Source organism: Sceloporus undulatus, chromosome 1 (genome assembly GCF_019175285.1).
Source record: "Sceloporus undulatus isolate JIND9_A2432 ecotype Alabama chromosome 1, SceUnd_v1.1, whole genome shotgun sequence".
In the NCBI taxonomy this organism is placed as follows: domain Eukaryota; kingdom Metazoa; phylum Chordata; class Lepidosauria; order Squamata; family Phrynosomatidae; genus Sceloporus; species Sceloporus undulatus.
The window spans coordinates 233,459,681-233,481,417 of record NC_056522.1 but is presented as its reverse complement, the minus strand read 5'-3'; the positions used below and the strand labels follow the sequence as shown (position 1 = coordinate 233,481,417).

At 41.2% G+C, this 21,737-nt stretch overlaps 1 protein-coding gene across 1 annotated transcript in view; it reads left to right on the top strand.

The window, feature by feature from the left end:
- Positions 1 to 9,845: 9,845 nt before the first annotated feature.
- SLC35F5 (solute carrier family 35 member F5) overlaps positions 9,846 to 21,737 on the top strand; it is a 54,143-nt gene continuing 42,251 nt past the window's right edge. Inside the window, 4 exon segments of the mRNA XM_042458551.1 lie at positions 9,846 to 9,995; positions 15,957 to 16,010; positions 19,226 to 19,299; positions 20,354 to 20,434. The gene's annotated coding sequence lies outside the window, so the exon portion shown is untranslated.

Below are 21,737 nucleotides of genomic sequence, written 5' to 3'. Positions count from 1 at the left end.
AGAGCATGTGACTTGCTCATAGTCACCCAGAAAGTTTCATGGCCAAGCTGAGAATCAAACTTTATAGTCCAACACTCAAACCATTACACCACATTGGCTTATCTACTATTAAAATACTTATACTCCACTTATATCATGAGATCTCAGGGCTGCTTACAAATGGCATTAAAACAGGTTAAGCAGGTTAAAAACAATAAGATAATTTAGGCTAAAACATGTTAAACAATGTAATGAGTTTTTAAAAGATTTTAAAAATAAGACAGTTTTAAATCCTATGTATAAAAGTATTTGAGTTGAATTAATGAAGGCCAGAGACTTTGGTGAACAGCCAGGTTTTAACTTGAAACCTAAATGAGATAAGCGGTGGCACCAGGTGGGCCTCCGGGGGGGGGGGGCATTCCAAAGTTGGGGTGCAACAGCTGAGACAACCCTCTCCCTTGTCCCAACACTGGGTATTGACCTCACCATTGGGATACGGGGATGCACCTGTTCCTTCACAGGGAGTTCTGCAACACCCAGATTAGGCTGTTTATCCCATTCCAATACCCCAGAACCTTCAATCCACAGATCTTCCATTTTACCAGGATTCAGTTTTTGTTTATTGGCCCTCATTCAGCCTGTTACAGGACCCAGACACCAGTCCAGCGCCTCCACAGCCCAACCTGACTCCATTGACAAGGAGAAACATAAGCGCTAAGTGTCAGTGTACTGATGACAGCCCTCTTCAAACCTCTTTTTGACCTCACCCAGCAGGTTCATGTAGATACTGAACAGCATATAGGATAAGATGTCACCCTATGGCACCCCACATCTTAATTGCCATGGGCTTAATAGCAAACCCCTCCCCCCACTACTACTCTCTGGAACTGACCATCCAGGTAATGCCTCCTACTCCATACCACAGAGTTAGTTCAGTAGGATAACATGATCAGTGGCATCAAAGTCACTGAGAGATCCAGGATTTTATCAGCCAAGAAGGGCAAGGGTTGAGTGCACATGTGGTAGGCAGAACTGCTTCAAGTGTCCTATCCACATCATCAGGCTCAATAACTGAAACTGTTTCCCTAAAAACTGACCAGATGGTATATCAGAACCCTTCCTAGATTCTGTAAAAGTATAGTATCAAGTTGCAAGCAAATTTTTCCTTACAGTAGCTAGCTTTTTTTTTTTACAACAGGTAGTTTTGGGCTTCATACCCTAACTATTTAGAATAGTCCTACTGGGTGGGAGGTTTAGGATGCAATTCTAGAGGTGTCATATGATTTTGGGGCTTGCCTCTGTGCTGCATAGTAGGTACAATGAAGAGTCTGATTTACAGTCACATTCACTCCAAGACCTATATCACCTGCACTGTAGCCGTATCCAGCCAGCTTCATTGCCTGCAGATCTTCTCTAAACCAAAGTAAATTATGGGCTCTGCAATACTGGACTGTGTGCTTAGAAACAATTGATTTTCAGTGTCATACTCTCTGCAATCCTAGAAAATTGGACTGAAGACAAATTTTATGTGGGAGGACAAAAATCTTATTGGGAGGACAATGCCCTCCTTCCCCCCCCTGTAGCTGCATTCTTGACAATTATATTTATATGTTTTCATTTTCATAGGCTTTTACATAGGTACCTCAGAATTCAACAAAACATATTTCTGAATAGACATGTAAAGGACTGCATTTAGTTTCCAAAATAAGTGGTATGAATATACATGAATATACAGTCTGCTACTTATGAAATATACCTTGGCAATATTTATTTCTAACCTTACTAGATATAAAAATACCCAAATGTTCCTGAAATAAATTTGCCAGACAAAAATGTTTATCAATAAAAATGATTCACGTTATATTTTTTAAAAATTTGTTCAAATAATTCATGTGAAATCAGTGTAAATGCAGCACAAGTAAGTAGACATTTCAGTATGGATATCTGTTTTGTCTCAAGAAAAATCTTCCTCTTGTTAAGTAGGTCGTCGCTACCTAGAGAAATAGTATTAAAAATACTTCCATAGTTGCATATTCTGGCTCCATATAGGAATACTTTAATCAGTCTAACCTGTGGAAACTAAATATATCCTTAAGTGAAACAGAGCAATTCTGTCAAAAAGTGTGAATTGTCCTGAGTGTTACTGGCTGAAAAAATTAACTTACAGTACATGTATTTTCTTAAGAAACATCCTCTTTTACCACTAATTGCCTTTTCTTAAGGCTCAGTTTTGTTATATGGCCGGAGAGTTGAAGATGTGAATAAAGACACAAGAACTAACTTTGGTGAGTACTTAGAATAGAAAGTATGTTTAGAAATTATGATACTATCTGCCAAAGTACAAAGCAGTAGACATTATGGTATGATCTGCAAAAGACTCCTCATAAATGCATGCTTATCAGTTCATAAGTAATTTTGCTTTTATGAACTCTTGCAACAACATGACCATTCATTCATACAGTCCGCCTTCCATATCCACACATTCTAAATTCACAGATTCAACAATTCATGTCTTAAAAATATTCCCAAAAGGAAAAAATTCAAAAAGCAAATCTGATTTTGCATTTTAGTATAAGGGACACCGTTTATTGTGCCATTCTCTACAATGGGACTTAAATACCTATGGGTTTTAATATCAACACAGGTCCCAATACCAAATTCCAGCAGATACCAAAGGCCTACTGTACAATCATTATCAGTTTTCTTTTACTCATTTGTGTGGCTCCCTCTAAAATTGTCAATTTTTGAGACTGATCATCATAATAGTGCTTTATAAGAACAAAGGTCTCTTCAAGTAATTTTATGCTCATGACTACTATTCTGACACTTCAACTGGACCTGGGGCAAAAGAAGGAAGACAGAGGTGAGCAGCATCAGCTGGAACAGTAGTGAACTACTTCAGTTCTGCAGAGTTGTCTGGGAACTTCTGGTGCCTCTCTCTGGGCCAGTAAGTGACTTTCTTGGAGGGTGATGAAGTTGGAGAACTACTGTATGCCCAAATGGCATATAAATAGAGAATGGAGAATAGATAACTGCTTGCTCAAGAAAAGTATTCGATAACAAGTAAAGTTTGAAAACGTACTACTGCTCTCATAAGAGTTTATCAGACAAGGGGAATTGTAAGTATAATCTGATGGCAATCTGAAGGCAGTCATGGGGTTTAACGTTATTGTGTGATAACCCACTACACACAAATTCGGGCAGTGGGAAGTCAGTCCAAACACAATCATGTGATTTCACGTTATTGCGTGATAGACTGCCACACACAAATTCTGGCAATGGTATGCTATTTTTGGGCAAAGGGAAGCCACTTTTAATGCAATGCACATTTGCGTAATTGCACTAAACTAGCAACTTTAAGTGAATGCGTTCTGGCCCCATTTTCTTTTCATTCGAATTTAAGAGAAATTCCTCCTGTTTGGTAAACTCCATAATTAAAAATACAGTAGCACAAATGCACTGCCATATGCACTGCCAAAAATTGTACAACTGCACTGGCCTCTACATTTTATTTTTCAAGTTATAGGAAGGGAGCAATTCAAAATATATTTTAGTACAGATCTGAAATACCATGTAGGATTGTGTGGTGCAAAGCACAGATCAACAGGAGCTTAAACAATACCCTACAGTATGGTCCTGTGATATTCCTATTTCCTTTTTCATAAACACTCTTTCAAAACCTTGAGATTTATTATCGTATTGGTCCATTTCCTCCAGATTCCTTAAGAACCACATCTTCAATGCCTCATCCTGCAGAGGATTGGCAGTGTAACATAACTATTTCTACTGTTTGCATTTACCTCAAAGAGAGATTAGTTTCAGACAAATGTCAGCCAGCCAGCATTCCTGCTGCTTGCAGCTGGGTGACTAAGAAACACTCCAAGATCAACATCTGGAAAATCACACAGAAACAAATGCTGGTTTCTCTGTCTGATTTGGAAGTTTCCAAATTGTGCCTGCCAGTCTGATCACTCCTAAGTCTTTTTCCTTACCAGAAAAGCATGGTTACTTATTTATTTTATTTATTTCATTTATATCCCACCTTCCTTCCAGAGTGGGACCCAAGGCAGCTTTCAAAGAGAATCAGTTAAAAGGACTCCAGCAATAAAATTTTAAAAAAAACACATTAAACAATATAAAATAATTGTGAAGTCACAAAAATATTTTTTAAAATAAAAGAAAACACAGATCAATAAAACCCATGATTACCCACTAAAAACCTGCTGAAATAGAAATGTCTTTGCCTGCTGGTGAAATGGGAGCAGGGAGGGGGCCAGCCGTGAAAGGGATTTTCAGGGGTGGGAGCAGCTACCAAGTGTGGCAACCCCACTGGCAAAACCACGGGGTCGTGACCCTCTCTCAGGATAGCAATGCTCATCAAGATTGAGATGTGGCAGTTCTGCTGGCAAACCACAGGACTGTGACCCTCTCTCAAGATAACAATGCTTTATCCATAATTAGATAGATAAGCCCATGTTGATTCGGCTGGCTTAGCTGGTCTCCATATCATGCTTCCTTGCCTCAAAAGCACACACCAAGCATGCACTGATCACGCACCTGTCATGCTAGTCAGATGACCTAGGAGCAAGGCTATCATCAATGACTGTAAGGAAAACAATGGACGGAAGTAAGCAAGATGACAATAAAAAGCCCAGTCAGAAACGTGGCTGGAAGAGTCTTGTGCACCCCCATTCCTGTCTCTGCATCTCTTTGCCGCGACAACCAAGAAGGCTCTCTCTTTCATGTCTTCATCAAGTGACCCTGTGATGGTGGAGGGACTGAGAGAAAGCTTATTTTATTGTTTGCATATATATTTAATTTCAAATCTTATTAACATGTAGGCTAGGCATTAAACAGTAGCACAGACCCTCCATGTCAGAAAGGAATAAGGACAGAGCTGGTGTTACAGATGCCAGATCGTAGACCTGTAATACATAAGGGCTATATCTGCACGACAGAAATAATCCAGTTTGACTCCATTTTAATTGCTATGGTTCAATGCTATGGAATTCTTGGAACTTGTGCCACCAGAGCTATCTGACAGGGAAGGCTAAATGTCTCACATTTGGCGCCAAGGATGATGATGAGGAGGAGGAGGTGGGTGGCCATTTCCACAATGTGTATTTTCCCCATGTGTGTTTCTTGTGTATTTTTGTGCTTTTAATGCCAACAAGTCTGCCTTGTTTTGACAATGATAGTGATGATGATGATGGTGGTGATATTGATATCAGTCAGCTTCTGTGGCAAATCCACTTCTTGTTAAACCACCTTGACATGTTAAATATGCATAGCCATGTTAACCCATGTTAAGAGTTAAACCCAAAGGGTTTGATTATGGAATAAGCCTCAGAAATATGCAAGAGGCCATGTTAAATAAAGCTATGTTAAATGTCCAAATGTGCTGTTGTGTGTGTTTTGGAATGGGGGGGGTGTTTGGCCAGGAAGGGAAGAACATTTCTGCCATCTGTCAAGGAATAATGCCAAAATGTCCTCCATTTTGAGCATGCCTAAGAAACATGCATTTATATTAATGCTTTTTTAAATTATTAATTTTTTTAGTTGTTCATGTGTCCTCCATTCTAAAAATATGTCCTACATTTGGGGGGTGGGTAAATTTTGTCGTACATTTGTCCTACATTTTTTACATTTGTCCCGGTTTGGAGGTTGACAGTTATGGCAACCCTAGGAGGGTTGGATATCCACTGTCAAGAGTTTGGAAAAGAAACAAATACCGAATAAGATCGGGTGACTATGAGTCAGATTTTAGTATGCTGACTTTTCTGTTTGTTATTCACCCTTGGATTTTCACATGTGCAAGTGTTCAGTTGCTCAATTAAGTCTTTTAAATAGAACAAAAATATCTGTCAATGTGGCCAAACTCTACTTTTAAAAAACTGCATCATAAAATCTCATGCAATTTGTTTTCAGTCAATTGATGCTATGTTGCTTTTAAACTTTTGACCTTTGTCCACAGACAACATTTAAGCCAGTATTTTCAGAAAATACTCTAGATCAGATTAACTGGAATCAATGGTACTATATTACATAAAGCAGCTTTAATATCTCCTTCAAAAGCATTCAGAGGTCTTTGAGACTATTTCTAAGTAACATCAATAATGAATACAAGTTGCAGCCTTGTATACTTACAAACAAGAGCTTATTCAGAATGAAAGCTGCAGTCCTATAGAACTTTACAGTGCAATTCCCTGTTCATGTTGTTTTGGATGAAAGGCTAATTGAGCAGAGAACGTGCTTAAAACACAAAAGCCTTCATGTGTCGACTTATGCTGACACCCATGAATTTCACAAGGTCAGGTGGTTTTGCAGGTTCCTTTCTCTGAAATATAGGCCCCGTACAGACAGGCCAAAATAAAGCTGCTTCGAGTCACTTTGGAGGTATGCTGATTAAATGATGCATGTGTCCTAAGAGTTTGGAAGCCGCACCAAAGCCACGATCTAGTCCTAAATCCTAGTCTTCTACCACTACTATTTATATTGACATTTTGGGGCCCAAAATGGCTTACAAAACTTAAAACAGTTGCAGTTAAAAATTCATGTTGTATACAATTTAAAATACAGATATACTTCAGTTAACAAAATAGTTGTGTTCCTGGGTGGTATTTCTTTAACAGAAACTTTCATACTAGAGATAGAAATAATATGGAAATGGGGATAGGTTCCTACTCTACAAAAAAAAGAATTGCAGTTAAATAAATTTCAGCGACTTATTTTAAAATCCAAAATTAACAATATGCACATGTGAAAACAAACAACCAGGTGGAATAAACCTTGCATAAATGAACAAAAACATTTCCACTCTTCTATAAACCACATGAAAGCTTCTTCCAATATACATCCTGGGGCAATTTTTTTCTTTCAGTTGTTTCCATCTTTCCATGTTGGTAACAAAACTTATAGATACTGTATATGCTCTTTCTCCAGGGTGATTAGATGTCATAACTGCAAAGGAGAAGGCACTGCAAAATGCAGGACATTCCAGAAAAATATAGGACATTGCAAAATAAAAGCTGATAACATTAATATAAATGTAAATTCATGCTTCTTAGGGTTGTAGCAGGTGGTTAGGAAACAGCGGCTTGATCTTGCTTTTTCCAAGAGTGGGCTGAAACCCTGCTAACTGTATGGCCCACTCCCGAGGTAGGCTGAATACGCATGGCCCAACTGCAGGGCATCAAGCCACACTGTTGAATAATGTTTTTTGTTGTTGCCTCCCCACCATCCATGTGCATCATCACACAAACACACCATTTGCAACCTCCAAGTACCTACCACATCTGCCCAGATGCCATCCCATTGTGTGACCGCCCCTTTGATCAGCCACACAGTCACACATGTGATGTACAGGGTATTGGTGCATCAATGTGCGAGTGATAAAATGGTGAAGCACAATCATGAAGGCCCCCTACATGCAATCTTCACCCCCCCTTCACCCCATGCCCCCCTGGAGGACTATATTCTGTATGCTTTAATTACATCCATTGGAATTGTCACACTTTCATTTCTTTGCTTTGCCCCCCAGCCCCGCACTTGTGTTGGGGTGTTTATATGCAGCAGTGAAGATGCACATTTTTCGTCTTCAGACAGACTATCCCAGCTTCTTTTTGCTCTGGTTTTTAGCCCCAGAGCACGAGTTCAGGCTGGTTTTGAGCCGCTTTTGAGGCGTGCGTCATCTAAACACCCCACTTTCAAGGTAGCTGGAAACCATTTTATTTTGCCTGTCTGTTTCACCCCTTAGTCATGCTCAAAATTGAGAACATTTTAAAATTCCTCCTTAACAGAAAGTTGAAATGTAGGACAGGTCATTGAAAAGGAGGACATTCAGTCACCCTGTCTCTCTTTTTTCTTTTATAAACATCCTGCAGGGAGCCGGTAAGTCAGGGATATTTGTTCTCTCTTTTTGCATTTCATGCATGCTCAGTAAGGTTTTTTGGAGGGAGTTGCTGTGTACCCTGCCTTCTGTAGGCATTCACATTTAGGGGCCCTGGGGCAGAATGTAGGGCTCGATAGAGCAGAGTGTTTGCATGCTCCCCAGTCCTACCATGCGCCGTGAGTGCCATCTTGGTGCACCTCCGTTTGGGACCCCCTTTGGCTGGGGGCCCTGGGGCAGTGCCCCAATTGCCCCAGTCTAGCTATGGGCCTACAGGCACACACAGCTACAGTGGAATATTGTGTCCAGTTCTGGGCACCACAATTCAAGAAGGATGTTGACAAGTTGGAGCATGTCCATGGGAGGGGGCACCAAAATGGTGAAGGGCCTGGAAACCATGCCTTATGAGGAAAGTCTTAGGGAGCTGGGTATGTTTAACCTGGAAAAGAGATGGTTAAAGGGTGATATGATAGCCCTGTTTAAGTATTTGAAGGGGTGTCACATTGAAGATGGAACCAGCTTGTTTTCTGCTGCTCCAGTGAATAGGACACAGAGCAATAGATGCAAGTTACAGGAAAAGAGAACTTCCTGACAGTAACAGCTGCTTGACAGTGGAACACATTCCCTTGGAGTATGGTCAAATCTCCTCCTTTGGAGGTTTTTAAATAGAGGCTGGATGTCCATCTGTCAGGAGTGCTTTGATTGTGGATTCCTGCATGGCAGAGGGTTAGACTGGATGGCTGTGGAGGTCTTCTCCAACTCTATGATTCTAGTGCCTTCTCATGATGTAGCCAAAGTATGATAGTCTCAGTTTCATGATCTTGGCTTCTTTTCTTAAGGGCACCATAAAACAACAGGAAACTTCACAGAGTGAGTTCTTCAGAGCACATGGCTAGACAGTGCATCAGCTTTCCAAGAGATCACCACCACACTTGTTGCCCCCCCCCAAATATATATATATATATATGCCCCCATCAGCATCCCCAAGCCCTGCTGGGGACATGTTTGCAGGCTGTCCTGGGCCCCTAGAGGTCTCTGGGTCACTTTAAGTCAAGAGGTGACTTGAAGACACATGCACACACAGGATAGATTTGGGATAAGTGCTGTTGGTCTGCTTTTTAATCACTTATATAGATATGGGAGCCAGCATGGTGCAGCAGTTTGAGCATCGGACTAAAAGTCTGGACGATCGGGTTCGTCAGCCATGGAAACCCATCGAGTAACGCTCTCTCAGCCTCAGAAAGATAGAAATGACTTGAAGCACACAACAATTTAGAAATATTTGCCATTGCACTGCACCTTCTTATGGTGATCCTACCACAGGATTTTCTTGGCAGGATTTGTTGCGAGGGAGTTTGCCCTCAGCCTGAGGCTGAGACAGTGTGACTTGCCCAAGGTTCATATATATATATATATATATATATATATGGATTTCTCGTCTTCAGAACGATGACGGCCAGTGTGGCCTACTGGTTTAAGCGTTGGACTATAACTCTGGAGACCAGGGTTTGATTCCCTGCTTGGGCTTGACTGGGTGCCCTTGGGCAAGTCACACTCTCTCAGCCTCAGAGGAAGGAAAAGGCAAATCCCCTCTGAACCAATCTTGCCATGAAACATTATAGATTCGCCTTAGGGTCTGAAATGACTTGAAGGCACACAATAAAAACAACAAGCCCCTAATTTCCCCTCATTTGGTCACCATACCGCACTACATTCTTATAGTGCAGCTATCCCCACTTTAACTGGTCTGCCTGCTTCCTGTTGCATTTTGGGATTTGTAGTCTAGCAAGGCCTAAGAGCTCTCTGACTGAGAATTCTAAACGCCCCCTCCTTAAACTGCAAATCCCAGAATGCAACAGGAGGAGGCAGCGCTATAAGAGTGTATAGGGCAGGAGCCGACAAGGACTAGGTCAACGCGCAGAGCTCCGAGGGCATCGATTGGTCGATGGGGCGGGGCCTTTTCCTATCGGCAGTCGATTCACTCCGGCCCAGGCGAAGCGGAGGCTCTTCGAACGCGTCAGCTGTGAGAGTGGAGGAGCAGAGCCCCGACGGCGGCGGCGGAGGCGGCGGCTGGTCGGAACCATTCGTTTGAGAAAGAGGGGGGGCGGACGGGGTGCTCTCATGCCAGGTATGTTAGTCTCCCCCCCGTTGCAGAAAAGTGGGTCTGGTCGGAGCAGTGGCGGTTAGCTGTCAGTCTCCCTCCGCAGAGCCCCTCAGTGCCATAGGGGAAGGCGAAGGCGACTCCCTCGCCCTCCTCTTGGCGCTGGGGCAGAGACCCGCCAAGCAGTCAAATTAATAATAATAATAATAATAATACTTTATTTGTACCCGGGTTTTCTGTTGCCAAACAATCAAAGCGCCTTACAATAAAACCTCTGCCGCCCTCTCTCTCTCTCTCTCTCTCTATATATATATATATATATATGTGACTCGTGTGTGTGTTTTGTTCGCCTTCATGGCGACCCTAAACCTGTCACGGGTTCATTTTGGGGCTTTTTTGGCAAGATTTCGTCAGAGGTTTGGCCCTGGCCACCCTCTGAGGCTGAGAGAGTGTGACTTGCCCAGGGTCAGCCAGTGGGTTTACATGGCTGAGTAAGGATTCGGACCCCGGTCTCTAGAGTCACAGCTCGACGCTCAAACCACCACTCCAGGCTGCTCCCTATTAACTATTATTAGGAAGACCTCTGGACAAATCTTGCTTAGAAAACCCCTGGATAAGGTCGCCATAAGTCAGAAACGACTTGAACCGCGCAACAACAAAAAAACCAACAAGTTGTCTCCTGTGAGGCTGAGAGAGTGTGACTTGCTCTGGGTCACCCAGTCACTTTCCATGGCTGAGCGGTGATTTGAACCCTGGTCTTTGGAGTCAGGAGTTTATCACATGGGGGGGGGGGGGGAATTGGGGTTTTAGACAACGATTAAGCCGAGAAAATTGTGCAGTTGACATTAAAACGTGATTAAAATGAGTTGAACACAAGAGCCATTATCCTTTGGATAACCACGGAATAAACAGGCAATAAACAGCAAAAAGTCATTCATGGGAAAATCTGGTTATTCATGTTTAATCACATTTCACCTTGACATTGTGTGAAAACCATTAGCGCAATTTCACGATAATAACAATAACCAGTTATTCATGGGATAATATTACTTTGAACATGATGTTGTGTGAAAACCATTAGCACAATTGCTGCATTATCACAGGTTAATCAGCGTTTATACTTCCAATTGTCCTCCATGTGATAAACTCCTTAGTCCAACCGCTACACCAGGCTGCTCCCTATTTCTAGTATTACTGTTGCTGTATGCTTTCAGGTCATTTTCTGACTTATGGCAACCCTGAGGCAAAACTATCACTTCCCTTTGCAAGGTTGGTTCAGAGGAGGTTTGCCATTGCCTTCCTCTGAGGCTGAGAGAGTGGGACTTGCCCAAGGCTGAGCACCCATGGCTGAGTGTGCATTCAAAGCCTGGTCTCCAGAGTCCTACTCCAACACTCCCAGCACTACACCACACTGGCTGTCATTATTACTGTTAAGTGTTGCTGCCTCGCTGCCTTGCTATGTGTCATGGGGGGGCCATAGTCAGGCTAAGTTAGTTTTGATGTAGGGACGTGTGTGAGCATGTTTTAGACTGTGTATCTGAGACTGTGTGTGCACTTTAAATCTCTCTTCACTTCCACTTCCACCGCCTTCGCAGTTTCTGTGTGGGTGGCATAGAGCAGGATTGCTTCATGCCAGGTGCCCCTTTTTATAAGCAGTATTTCCCCCTCATTTGAGGGTTGGGAAGCTTTTCCTTATGTAGAGTGACTGAAGGAGAAAATTCAGTCTGTAAGCCACACATCCCCCTGCAAATAAAGTTCATGTTTTGGGGCATGTGCCCTCCATGTAGACAGAAATGTGTAATTGGTGACTATAAACATTATGTTAATTTTACAGAGAAATGCATGGCTGGGCTAATTGAACTCAGTACTGTACTTTCCTTTGCTATTTAGGTAGGACACTGCCTTCTTCATCGCCACTTCCTGACTTGCTCACCTTGCGTGTCTTATTGCCTTATTTCCATTTCCAAAAACCTGGCAATGCTACTGGGAGAAGCCCTTTCCTCTCCCCTGTTTAGTGTATTCAAGGAGGGCAGATGACGAACTTGGGTGAGATCAATTTTGTGGTTTAAAACACACACACACACACACTGCAGAAATAATCCACTTTGAGACCGCTTTAACTGCCATGGCTCAGTGCTATGGAATCATGGGAACTGTAGTTTATTTTGGCACCAGAAAGAGAAGATTAAATGTTTCACAAAACTAGAATTCCATAGCATTGAGCCACAGCAGTTAAAGTGGTATCAAATGGGATTATTTCTGAAGTGCGGATGCCTCTTTTTGAAGTCATCAAGAGAAAGAGACCTCAGTGTCTCTAGGCAATCGGTTCCATTGTGGAATCACTTGTACTGTCAAGATATTCCTTCTAATGTTCAATCAAAATATCTCTCTCTCTCTCTCTCTCTGTGTGTGTGTGTGTGTTGTGTACCTTCAAGTCATTTCCAACCTATCACAGGGTTTTCTTGACAAGATTTGCTCAGAGAAGTTTTGCCATTGCCTTCCCCTGAGGCTGAGAGAGAGTGACTTGCCCAAGGTTACCCAGTGAGTTTCCAGGCTGAGCTGGGAACTGATTCCTGGTCTCCAGAGTCATAAGTCTGGGGTCATTCACACTGCAGAAAAGTGGGGCTGGATCAGACCAAAGGCCGCTCCAGTCCAATACAGTATTGGTTTCACTGGCTGGATCTGCACTGGAGAAATAAATAGTTTGAGGAAAGGTGCCCCAACGAACTACCATTCCCAGAAATCCATAGCATGACGTCACGGCACTTAAAATGAGGTTGAACTGGATTATTTCTCCAGTGCGGATGCAGCCACTCACACAAAATGGCTCTCAGTTTGGTTGCTTTGAAAACAGGATTGCTCAAATGCATTGAGGATCACTCTATCTGTGGCTATTTACCCATGTTGACTCTATAGAAATGCATTGAGGATCACTCTATCTGTGGCCATGTTGACTCTAAAGAACCTCCGGGGTGAAAGGCATTATGTTGCTGAATGCTAGCTGCTAGAAAATACCACATTCCTGACTTGCTTTTGGCCTTCACCAAGGCCACTGTAGGAATCAAGATGTTTGACCAGGTAGACATTTGGTCTGAGAAAATGTCTTCTTACATTGTACTGTTTCCCCATCTGTTTGTTTTGGAGTGTGGGTTCCTTGAGAAATGGGCCTGTCTCTTTAAGTAAAGTTGTTGTTGTGTGCCTTCACATCATTATCTGACTTAAGGGAACACTAATGCAAACCTGTCACAGGGTTTTCTTGGCAGGATTGCTTCAGAGCAGGTTTGCCAGTGCCTTCCTCCAAGGCTGAGAGCATGTGACTTGCCCAAGGCCATCCAGTGGGTTTTCATAGCCAAGAGGGGATTCGAATCCTGGTCTCCAGAGTCCTAGTCCGACCCTCAAACCACGACACCATACTGGCTACAAAAAATAAAATAAAATAAAAATAAAAGGAGAAAATGTCTATGACAACCGCACAACTCATCAGGGAATTGAAGGAGTTTTTGTCCAAAATCCAAGACCCATTTCTAAGCTGAAATTCCAAAAAGCAGGCTTCCTAGAAGAAGAAAGGGAAAAAAGGGCCTCTGCCACAATTCATTAGGATGATGCACTAGACAGTTCAAAGTGTAATAGTGTTTGGGATTTTTTGTTGCCCAAATTGCAGTGGCCAGTTTCATGTCAACGTTCTAAAGAGGCAGCTTTCTAGAAGTAAGAATTGAGTGCTTTCCATTAATCAGTGAGAAAATTTTTAACAACTAAAAAACAAGGAGAGGCTCTTTAAGGCACAATTGGTGAGATTCCCCAGACAGGAAAAAAGGCAGAAAAATGGAAGAGGACAGAGATACTGATTCTAACATTCCTGGTGTGTGTGCTTGTGTGTATGTGTATATCTCTATCTATGAAGATTATTGCACTGGGGTTAAAACGTTCCCCAGTGCATTCTAACGGAACCTGATGGGGCCCAGAACGCTAGTTTACTGCACGGCGGAATGCCGCCTCCTCCACCGAGTGTTCCCATCGGATTCCAGGGGACGCCATTGCTGGGGACGGTTTCAAAGCGTACCCAGAAATGTCGTCCCCTGGAACCTGATGGGAACGCTCGGTAGCTGCGGTGGCATTCTGCCGTGCAGTAAACTAGCATTCTGGGCCCCATCAGGTTCCCATCATGCTCCGTGCTCGCCCCCATTAGAAAGCACTGGGGAACGTTTTAACCCCAGTGTGATAATCATCTATCTATCTATGGAGAGAGAGAGAGAGAGAGTGTGTATTTTAAAGATAGGAAAACAGGAGGGGGCTTGTATATTACACACCAAATGGGTCTAAGGGGCCTTCTATTTTCCCACTACCTGCTCCCTTTTACTTCATGAATCTTACCAGTACAGTAGTGGGAAAATGAATGGCCCTTAGATCCCTTTGGTGTGTAAGGTAGAGACCCAGACAGTGTTGGGTATCCCTTAACTTTGCTGTTGTTATTGTATGCCTTCAAGTCATTTCTGACTTATAGCAATCCTAAGGCGAACCTACCATGGGATTTTCTCAGCAAGTTGCTTCAGAGCAGGTTTGCCATGGCGATCCTCTGAGGCTCTGAGAGTGTGACTTGCCCAAGGGCACCCAGTGGGTTTACATGACTAAGCCAGGATTCAAATCCTGGTCTCCAGAGTGCTAGTCCAGCACTCAAACCACTGCCCCATGTTGCCTCTATTACCTTTCGCCAGTCCTATAATAAAAACAGGTAGGCTTAACGTTGATGCAAGTTTTCCCGAATATCTGAAAGGTACAGGAAATCAGTAACTGGCAGTTACTTTGCAAGGTATCAGTTAGAGGTCATTCTCAGACAATAGTGTAGCACATGTGTTGCTACCAGAGGCCTTTTTGTAACCAGAGATTCCCCATGCATAAGCACTGAGCTGTGACCCCTGTTGTCAAGGAAAGGTTCCAAGCCTCAAGCTACCGATCATGGCAAAATACTCAAAGCATATGTCATTCTAACTACTCTTCATATAAAGCCAAATTGTTCTGTTGCTGTCAAGGAGAATTCACAAAAAACAAAATACTGTATATTGCTTCTGCAGCTCCAAAAAAGAGATTGCAATTAATGAATGATAGTAGTGGTTTGGGGAGGACCGGTGAAGTTTCAATATAAGAATGTAAAGTTGGTTACTGTTTTTTTTCCCTTTTAAATGTTACCTATTTATGTTCTTAATTTTTGTATGGTTTAACAGTGTATTATATTTTGTTTTAATTCCCATAAATATCTCAGCCAGATTAGTTTTACTGTTTCGGTTGTTGTGTACTAGAACATGAACAAGTTTATGGCCTGTATAGGTGAAGTTTCAACTCAGATTCACTGCACATTAGATACTATTTCTGTCCGCCATGACAGGTATACAATATAGCCAGTGTCACAGAGGCCTTTCTTAGTCCCATCAACATCCCAGGCATGTTTGGAGTGCTGCTCCCATGATTTGAGACCCCTCCCTAAAAAGGATAAGATGGGTACCTTTTTGCTCTCTTTCCATCAACAAATGACTGTAGTGATTGTAGTTCAGCTATTGGAACATTGAGCAGTGGTTATTTTATTCATTTATATCCCACCTTTTGCTCAGTACAGGGACTTATAAAATATTAAGATCGATACATATTAAAAGCATCCAAATATACTCTCTCTGTGTGTGTGTCCACAATTCTTGACTGCAGTATGATTAGTGGGATTGGCAAGGATTCCCTTGTTAATCAAGTTTGAGAGGCCTTTCCCCAGTGAATCATGATCAAGTGTTTCATGCAGATGTGTAGTGATTTAGGGCCTAGAAAAACTGGCTTTTATTTAATTACAAGGTGAGCATGAGCATAGTAAAAACTTGACACACACACACACACACATATATATATATATATATAGGGAGAGAATGTATCCTTTTTAAAAAATGGGGAAATGTTATTGTTTGAATACTGAGAACTTCTGTATTAATGCTAAATATTCTTACTTCATAGATATTCTGAACTAGTTATACGACTACACCAGTGTTGTGATAAAAACATATCTAGGTAAGTATCAAATCATAGATGTGTCTAAATACATCATATTTATAATAGTCAGTACACTGTGATCTGTTACTTTATTTGGGTAGACATAACATGGTTTGAGCATTGACATTTAAGGCTTTTGCAAAAAGGAACAATTTTTGTATACTCCTGTGTCCATAGAAACCCTAAAAGCACCAGATCCTGTCTGATCTTGGAAGCTAAGCAGGCTTAGCCCTAATTAGTATTGAGATCGAAGACTGTCAACAAATACCAGGTGCTATAGGATATATTTCAAAGGAAGGGACTGGCAAAACCACCTCTTAATATTTCTTGCCTAAGAAAACTCTATGAAATGAATGGGGTTGCCATCCGTTGACTAGTGACCTGAAGGCACATGCACACATAATATTTAGAATAGATAGTCTGAGTTATAGTAGCTGTTATTGTAGAAAACCATGTCTTCATCTCTATAAAGCAAAAAGGACCATAGACTTTGTAAAAATCCAGATTGCCTGGTTGCTCAAATTAACAAAACTGTGATGAGACTAAAGAAATATTTTAAATGGTTGTAGTTCTGTAGAATTAATTTATAAGCTATCTAAAATATATAAGAAAAATAAAAAAATAAACGTTGGAAGTGTCAAAATGAGGTAGGTACCTATTTACACAGCTGGTGGCACCTGTATTTGTGGTGGGGGCCAAGAGAAAGTCCTCCGGTGGATCTTAAGAATCCAGCAGGTTCATATAGGGAGATACATTATTTTCAGATGTTGTGGACCTAAGCTATAGAGGCTGAACCTGGGATCCTTTTGCATACAAGCTCTGAACTCTACCATTGAGCTATTGTTCTGTATAATCTTAATTCTTGTCTTGAACATTTGATAGAGTATAGCAGTGGTTCTCAAACTTTGGACCCTTATGACTCCCTTTACAACTATATCCAGATGCTGGGGGCCGCTCTCCTTTGATACAGTACAGTCAGCTCTCCATATTTGTAGCTTTGACTTTTGCAGATTTGATTATTCACAGATTATCTGTTGTTGCTTCCGCTGCTGCCCTATGCCATTTTTAATAGGGACTACAAGCCTCGTGAGACTGAGAGACTGCGAACGAAAGTCCTGTAAGTCCCTATTAAAAATGACATAGGGCAGCAGTGGAAGCAACAGCATGCCCACAAACTGCCTGATTCTACCTTGTAAAGGAAACCCACATCCTCAAAGGCATCCATGGTGGGTTGAATCTGCAGATTGTGCTTTTCGTGTGTGTTCAATATGGTTTGGAGCAGGCTTATAGACTTATTCACGTTTTTTCCACTTTGCCAGTGGTCCTATACCTCTATTCCCAGTGAATGTGGAGGGAAGACTGTATATGAATAAAAATGTTTTGTTTGTTTAGTGTGTGCATTTTCATTCATAGATTCATGTACTGTATATTCATACTGTATTTTAACATCTTATAAGGAAATAGCTCTCTTTCTTCTCCTCCACAAGGCAGAGGTTTCCAAATTCTGCTCCAGGTCAGAAAACATTTGAGAGGAAGGGATCAGGGCTGCCAAGGCTTGCAACTCTTTGAGCAACTCTTGCATCCCTCCCAGGGGTCCCATCACACAGTTTGAGAACCACTCGATTATTGAGTAGCATGGAGACAATTTTATTCATTTAAGTTTAACAGGATCTTTTTAAGCAGCAGAATTCTTCAGCCAGTTGCTTTGGCAGCGACTTGACTGTGTACATTCTCTCTTTGTGAAGTCACTTCACCATACAGTATAAACAGGGATTACTGGCAAAAACGATTCAACATCTGCATGTGCTCAGGGTTGTGGGCTGGCCTTATCAGTACCTGATGCTAAGCTCTATTAACTAAATAGAGAAGTTACTGATATTAGTTTTGGTGAATATTCAGCTGGAATTTAAAATATATGTGCTTAGGTGTGCTAGGAAAAAAACTGATTATAAATAAATATAATAATCATCATCCCTTTGCTCTGTTTTATCTTGTTTTACTTTGTTATGAAATTACAGTAGGACTTTGGTATCTGTTGGGATTTGGTTCCAAGACCCCCCATGGATACTCAAGACCCATTAGCGGTATATACCATGACATAATAAAATGATGTCCCTTACATAAAATGGCAAAAATCAAGGTTTGCTTTTTGGAATTCATGTTTGTTTTTTGGAATGTTTTTAAGCTGTGGACAGTTGAATCCGTGGGGGCAGAGAGGAAATCGGTGGACATTGAGGGTCAAGTGTAGTTTTCCCCCAGCGCTTTATTAATCTCACTTCCTTTAAATATGCTATATATACTAAACTATAAGTCTACCTCATGTATAAGTCGAGGTCAGGTTTTGGGGCCAAAATTATGGATTTTGCCATGACTCGTGGATAAGTTGAGGGTAAAACAGTGTGTGTATGTGTACATATGGGAAGAGCGACTTTTCTTCATCATTTCATCTTTCGTTTCAGCCAGGCCCATGGGTGGGAGGGGGACTCTTAAATAAACAGCAATATTAATCAGTCATTCAGGACTCTTTCTGCTTCGCTCTTTCTTGCTAAACTCCTCTCTGCACGGCATGGGGAAATCTGAGAGAGCTACTGTCACGTTTCCATAGTGGCTCGTAAATAAGTCAACCTGGGATTTTGGGGTCAATTTTTGGACATAAATTTTTAGACTTATAGACAAGTATATAATGTAGAAATGTTACTGTAATAGGACTCCTGGTGGAATAAAGAAAACAAACTGAGGCAATAGAACTGGCATGTCCATATTACTTCAGTTGAAAACATTACCATGTATGCTTTGACTGAAAGAAGCTTCTTTGCAAAATAACAAGCCATTTGAAAAAAACATAGAAAGAATAGCAGGAAGAAACTGACAATATAATGAACTATATTACAACAGTGTACCAAAGGAATAAAATCACAACTCTAGCATGTAAGCAATGATCATACATTTATATCATATATTTATGTGTAGTGATTGTTGTATATATGTTAGAGTTGTGGTTCATTCTGTGAAACCCTCCTGTTGTGTATACTCTGCACTTAAAAAAACAGGCAGAAGCAGTTAAATGACAAGCAAAACCCAGTACTGTAATGTTGTCATACAACCACTTTACACACCAAGATTCAGATCTAAGTAGAACTGACCTATAATGAAAGGGACAAAGTAGCAAATCAACTCTTATAAAACTTAGCTGCATGGTTGTTAAGGCTTGATTTTCTTTTGAATTTTTGCAGAAAATGTCCAAACATGTAGATAAAGTATGTGTACCATTCAAAATGTCTGCTTGACACCAGTAAAAATCCAAAAGGTAAGAAAAGCTGAATTATGCCATACATGTTTTTAGGATGTGCTTTTGTTATTTAATGTATGTCTTCAAAAATTAAGTAAGTAGAATGTCAAAATGTTATGATTGCTATGGCAAGATAGTAGGATGTGGTATTTTTTTTAAATCAGATTAATTTTTGTTTATCCCCTGCCCTAGGTAACTATGGCTGGATTCATTAGCAAATGTGATGCACATTTAAATGCACTCAGTGTGTGTGTATATTTGCCTTCAAGTCATCTGTTGACTTATGTACCCAAGCATAAGTTGCTAATGGTTCTTTTGATGATAGCCCCTTATATTTAATGGGGTGATACTCTTGCAAACAATCTTTTTGTGATGCTAGAACAGAAAAGCTGATTCCATTCGTGTTGTTTTGGGTCCCTTTCATATGAGGGTGGACACTTTTCCAGGGGGGTCACAAACCATTTTTAGCAGGGGGAAAATCTGCAATTGATTTATTTAGGCTGATTGGAATATTATTTTAATTTTTTTAAACTTCTGTTTCTATATACAGTTAACTAGTCCTGTTCTGCAAGTTTCAGTCTCACCTCATAGAACAGTAAATGTTTGGCAGCTTAATTCATCCCACAAAGTATATTTCACATGGCTGAACTGAAGAGAAAAGAGAGTTTCTTTTCTAGCAACATTTGTAAACTAAGGTCCAAAACACCTTGCAGAAATAATCCAGTCTGAGATGGCTTTAATTGCCCGGCCTCAGTGCTAGGGAATCCTGGGAATTGTAGTTTATTGTGATACCAGACCTCTCTTACAGAGAAGGCTAAATGTCACACTACAGTTCCCAGAATTCCCTAACATTGAGCAAGGGCAGTTAAAGGAGTCTCAAACTGGATTATTTCTGCAATGTGTTTTGGACCATATTCATCCCGCTAGGTATGCTGCTTACTTTCAGTGCAAACTTTGGAGAATATCTTGATCACGTAGAAAGGTGTGGGGAAGAGCATGTGTGTCATACTCAGAAGCCCTGAAGTAAAGCATGTTCTGCAGTACTTATTGAAATTCTTCCCTCTCTTTTCAGGAATTGATCTTTATCATAATAGATGCCATGAAGCTGATCAGTGCCCAACCATTATTTTAACTTTAAAAAGTTACTGAGCAGGTATGGTTTTATCCTTTTGAAATAGCAGGTACACCATGCAATCTCTTATCCAAATATCAATTTTATAAATCAAAATATATTAACTTCCTTTTTCCCCTAGTCAAAATGTATGTGAAACAGAAGAAGAATTATATGTATGCTGATGTTTTTCTTTCTCTCTTTTCTTCTTTAAAGCGAACTTCTGGGGGCTCCATGTTCTGGCTGAACAGTGATGATTTATGTGTATGCTATTAAACATGCTATTGCGCCACATTAAGGATCACCCACTACTAATAGCTGCATTATGTTTCTATAGGAGGAGTATTTGGTTTGTCTTTTTTAAAAAAAGATTAACTTTCAGCCAACCCCTGCATCATAGCCATCATGGTCAATGGGTACAATTGTTTAAAAATATATGTTTGGGCAGTTCCCAGAATTCTTTAATAACTGCTAGATTAGACTATTTTTTTATCATTAGTTGCATCCACACTGGAGAGATAACCCGGTTTGGCACCGCTTTAACTTGTTTTCTGGCTCAAGGCTATGGAATTCTGGGAGTTGGAGTTTGTTATGGGGCAAACTCAAACTCCCAGAATTCCAACTCTCAGAACCAGCCTAAACAAACTCTACAACAAACTCCAACTCCCAGAACTCCATAGCTTTGAGCCTCTTTCTCACCTCCGTCCTTTAATTTCTGTCCAGCATTCAGCTGCACGCATTATCACATCCACCCACCGCTCTGACCACATCTCTCCTGTGTTGGCATCCCTTCACTGGCTCCCCCTCCCTTTTCGTATTCAGTATAAGCTCCTGCTGTCCATGTTTAAAGCCCTCCATGGGCTGGCCCCTCCTTGCTTATCAGACCTTATTTCCCCTCACCTTCCCACGAGGGCCCTCCGTTCTGGTAGTGAAGGTCTGCTGTCCCAGCCCAGAATTTCCTCTGCCCCATCCCGGATTCGCCACTTTTCACTCGCTGCCCCTCACTCCTGGAACCTTCTTCCCCCGCAAACAAGAGCCATCTCTTCTTTAACCAGCTTCAAAACGGAGCTGAAGACCATCCTGTTCAGAGAAGCGTTCCCAGGCATTGCATAATTGTCACTTGTTTTTTGTTGTTCTTTTGTTGTCTGTTTTATTGAATCATTTCCTGTATTGCTATGACTTTTATATGTATTATCCTACTAGAGAGGCCCCTTCCCCACCACCTTTCCCTTCCCCTTTTGTGTCGTGTCTTTTTAGATTGTAAGCCTGAGGGCAGGGAACCGTCTAATTAAAAAGATTGTATGTATAGCGCTGTGTAAATTTACAGCGCTTTATAAATAAAGGT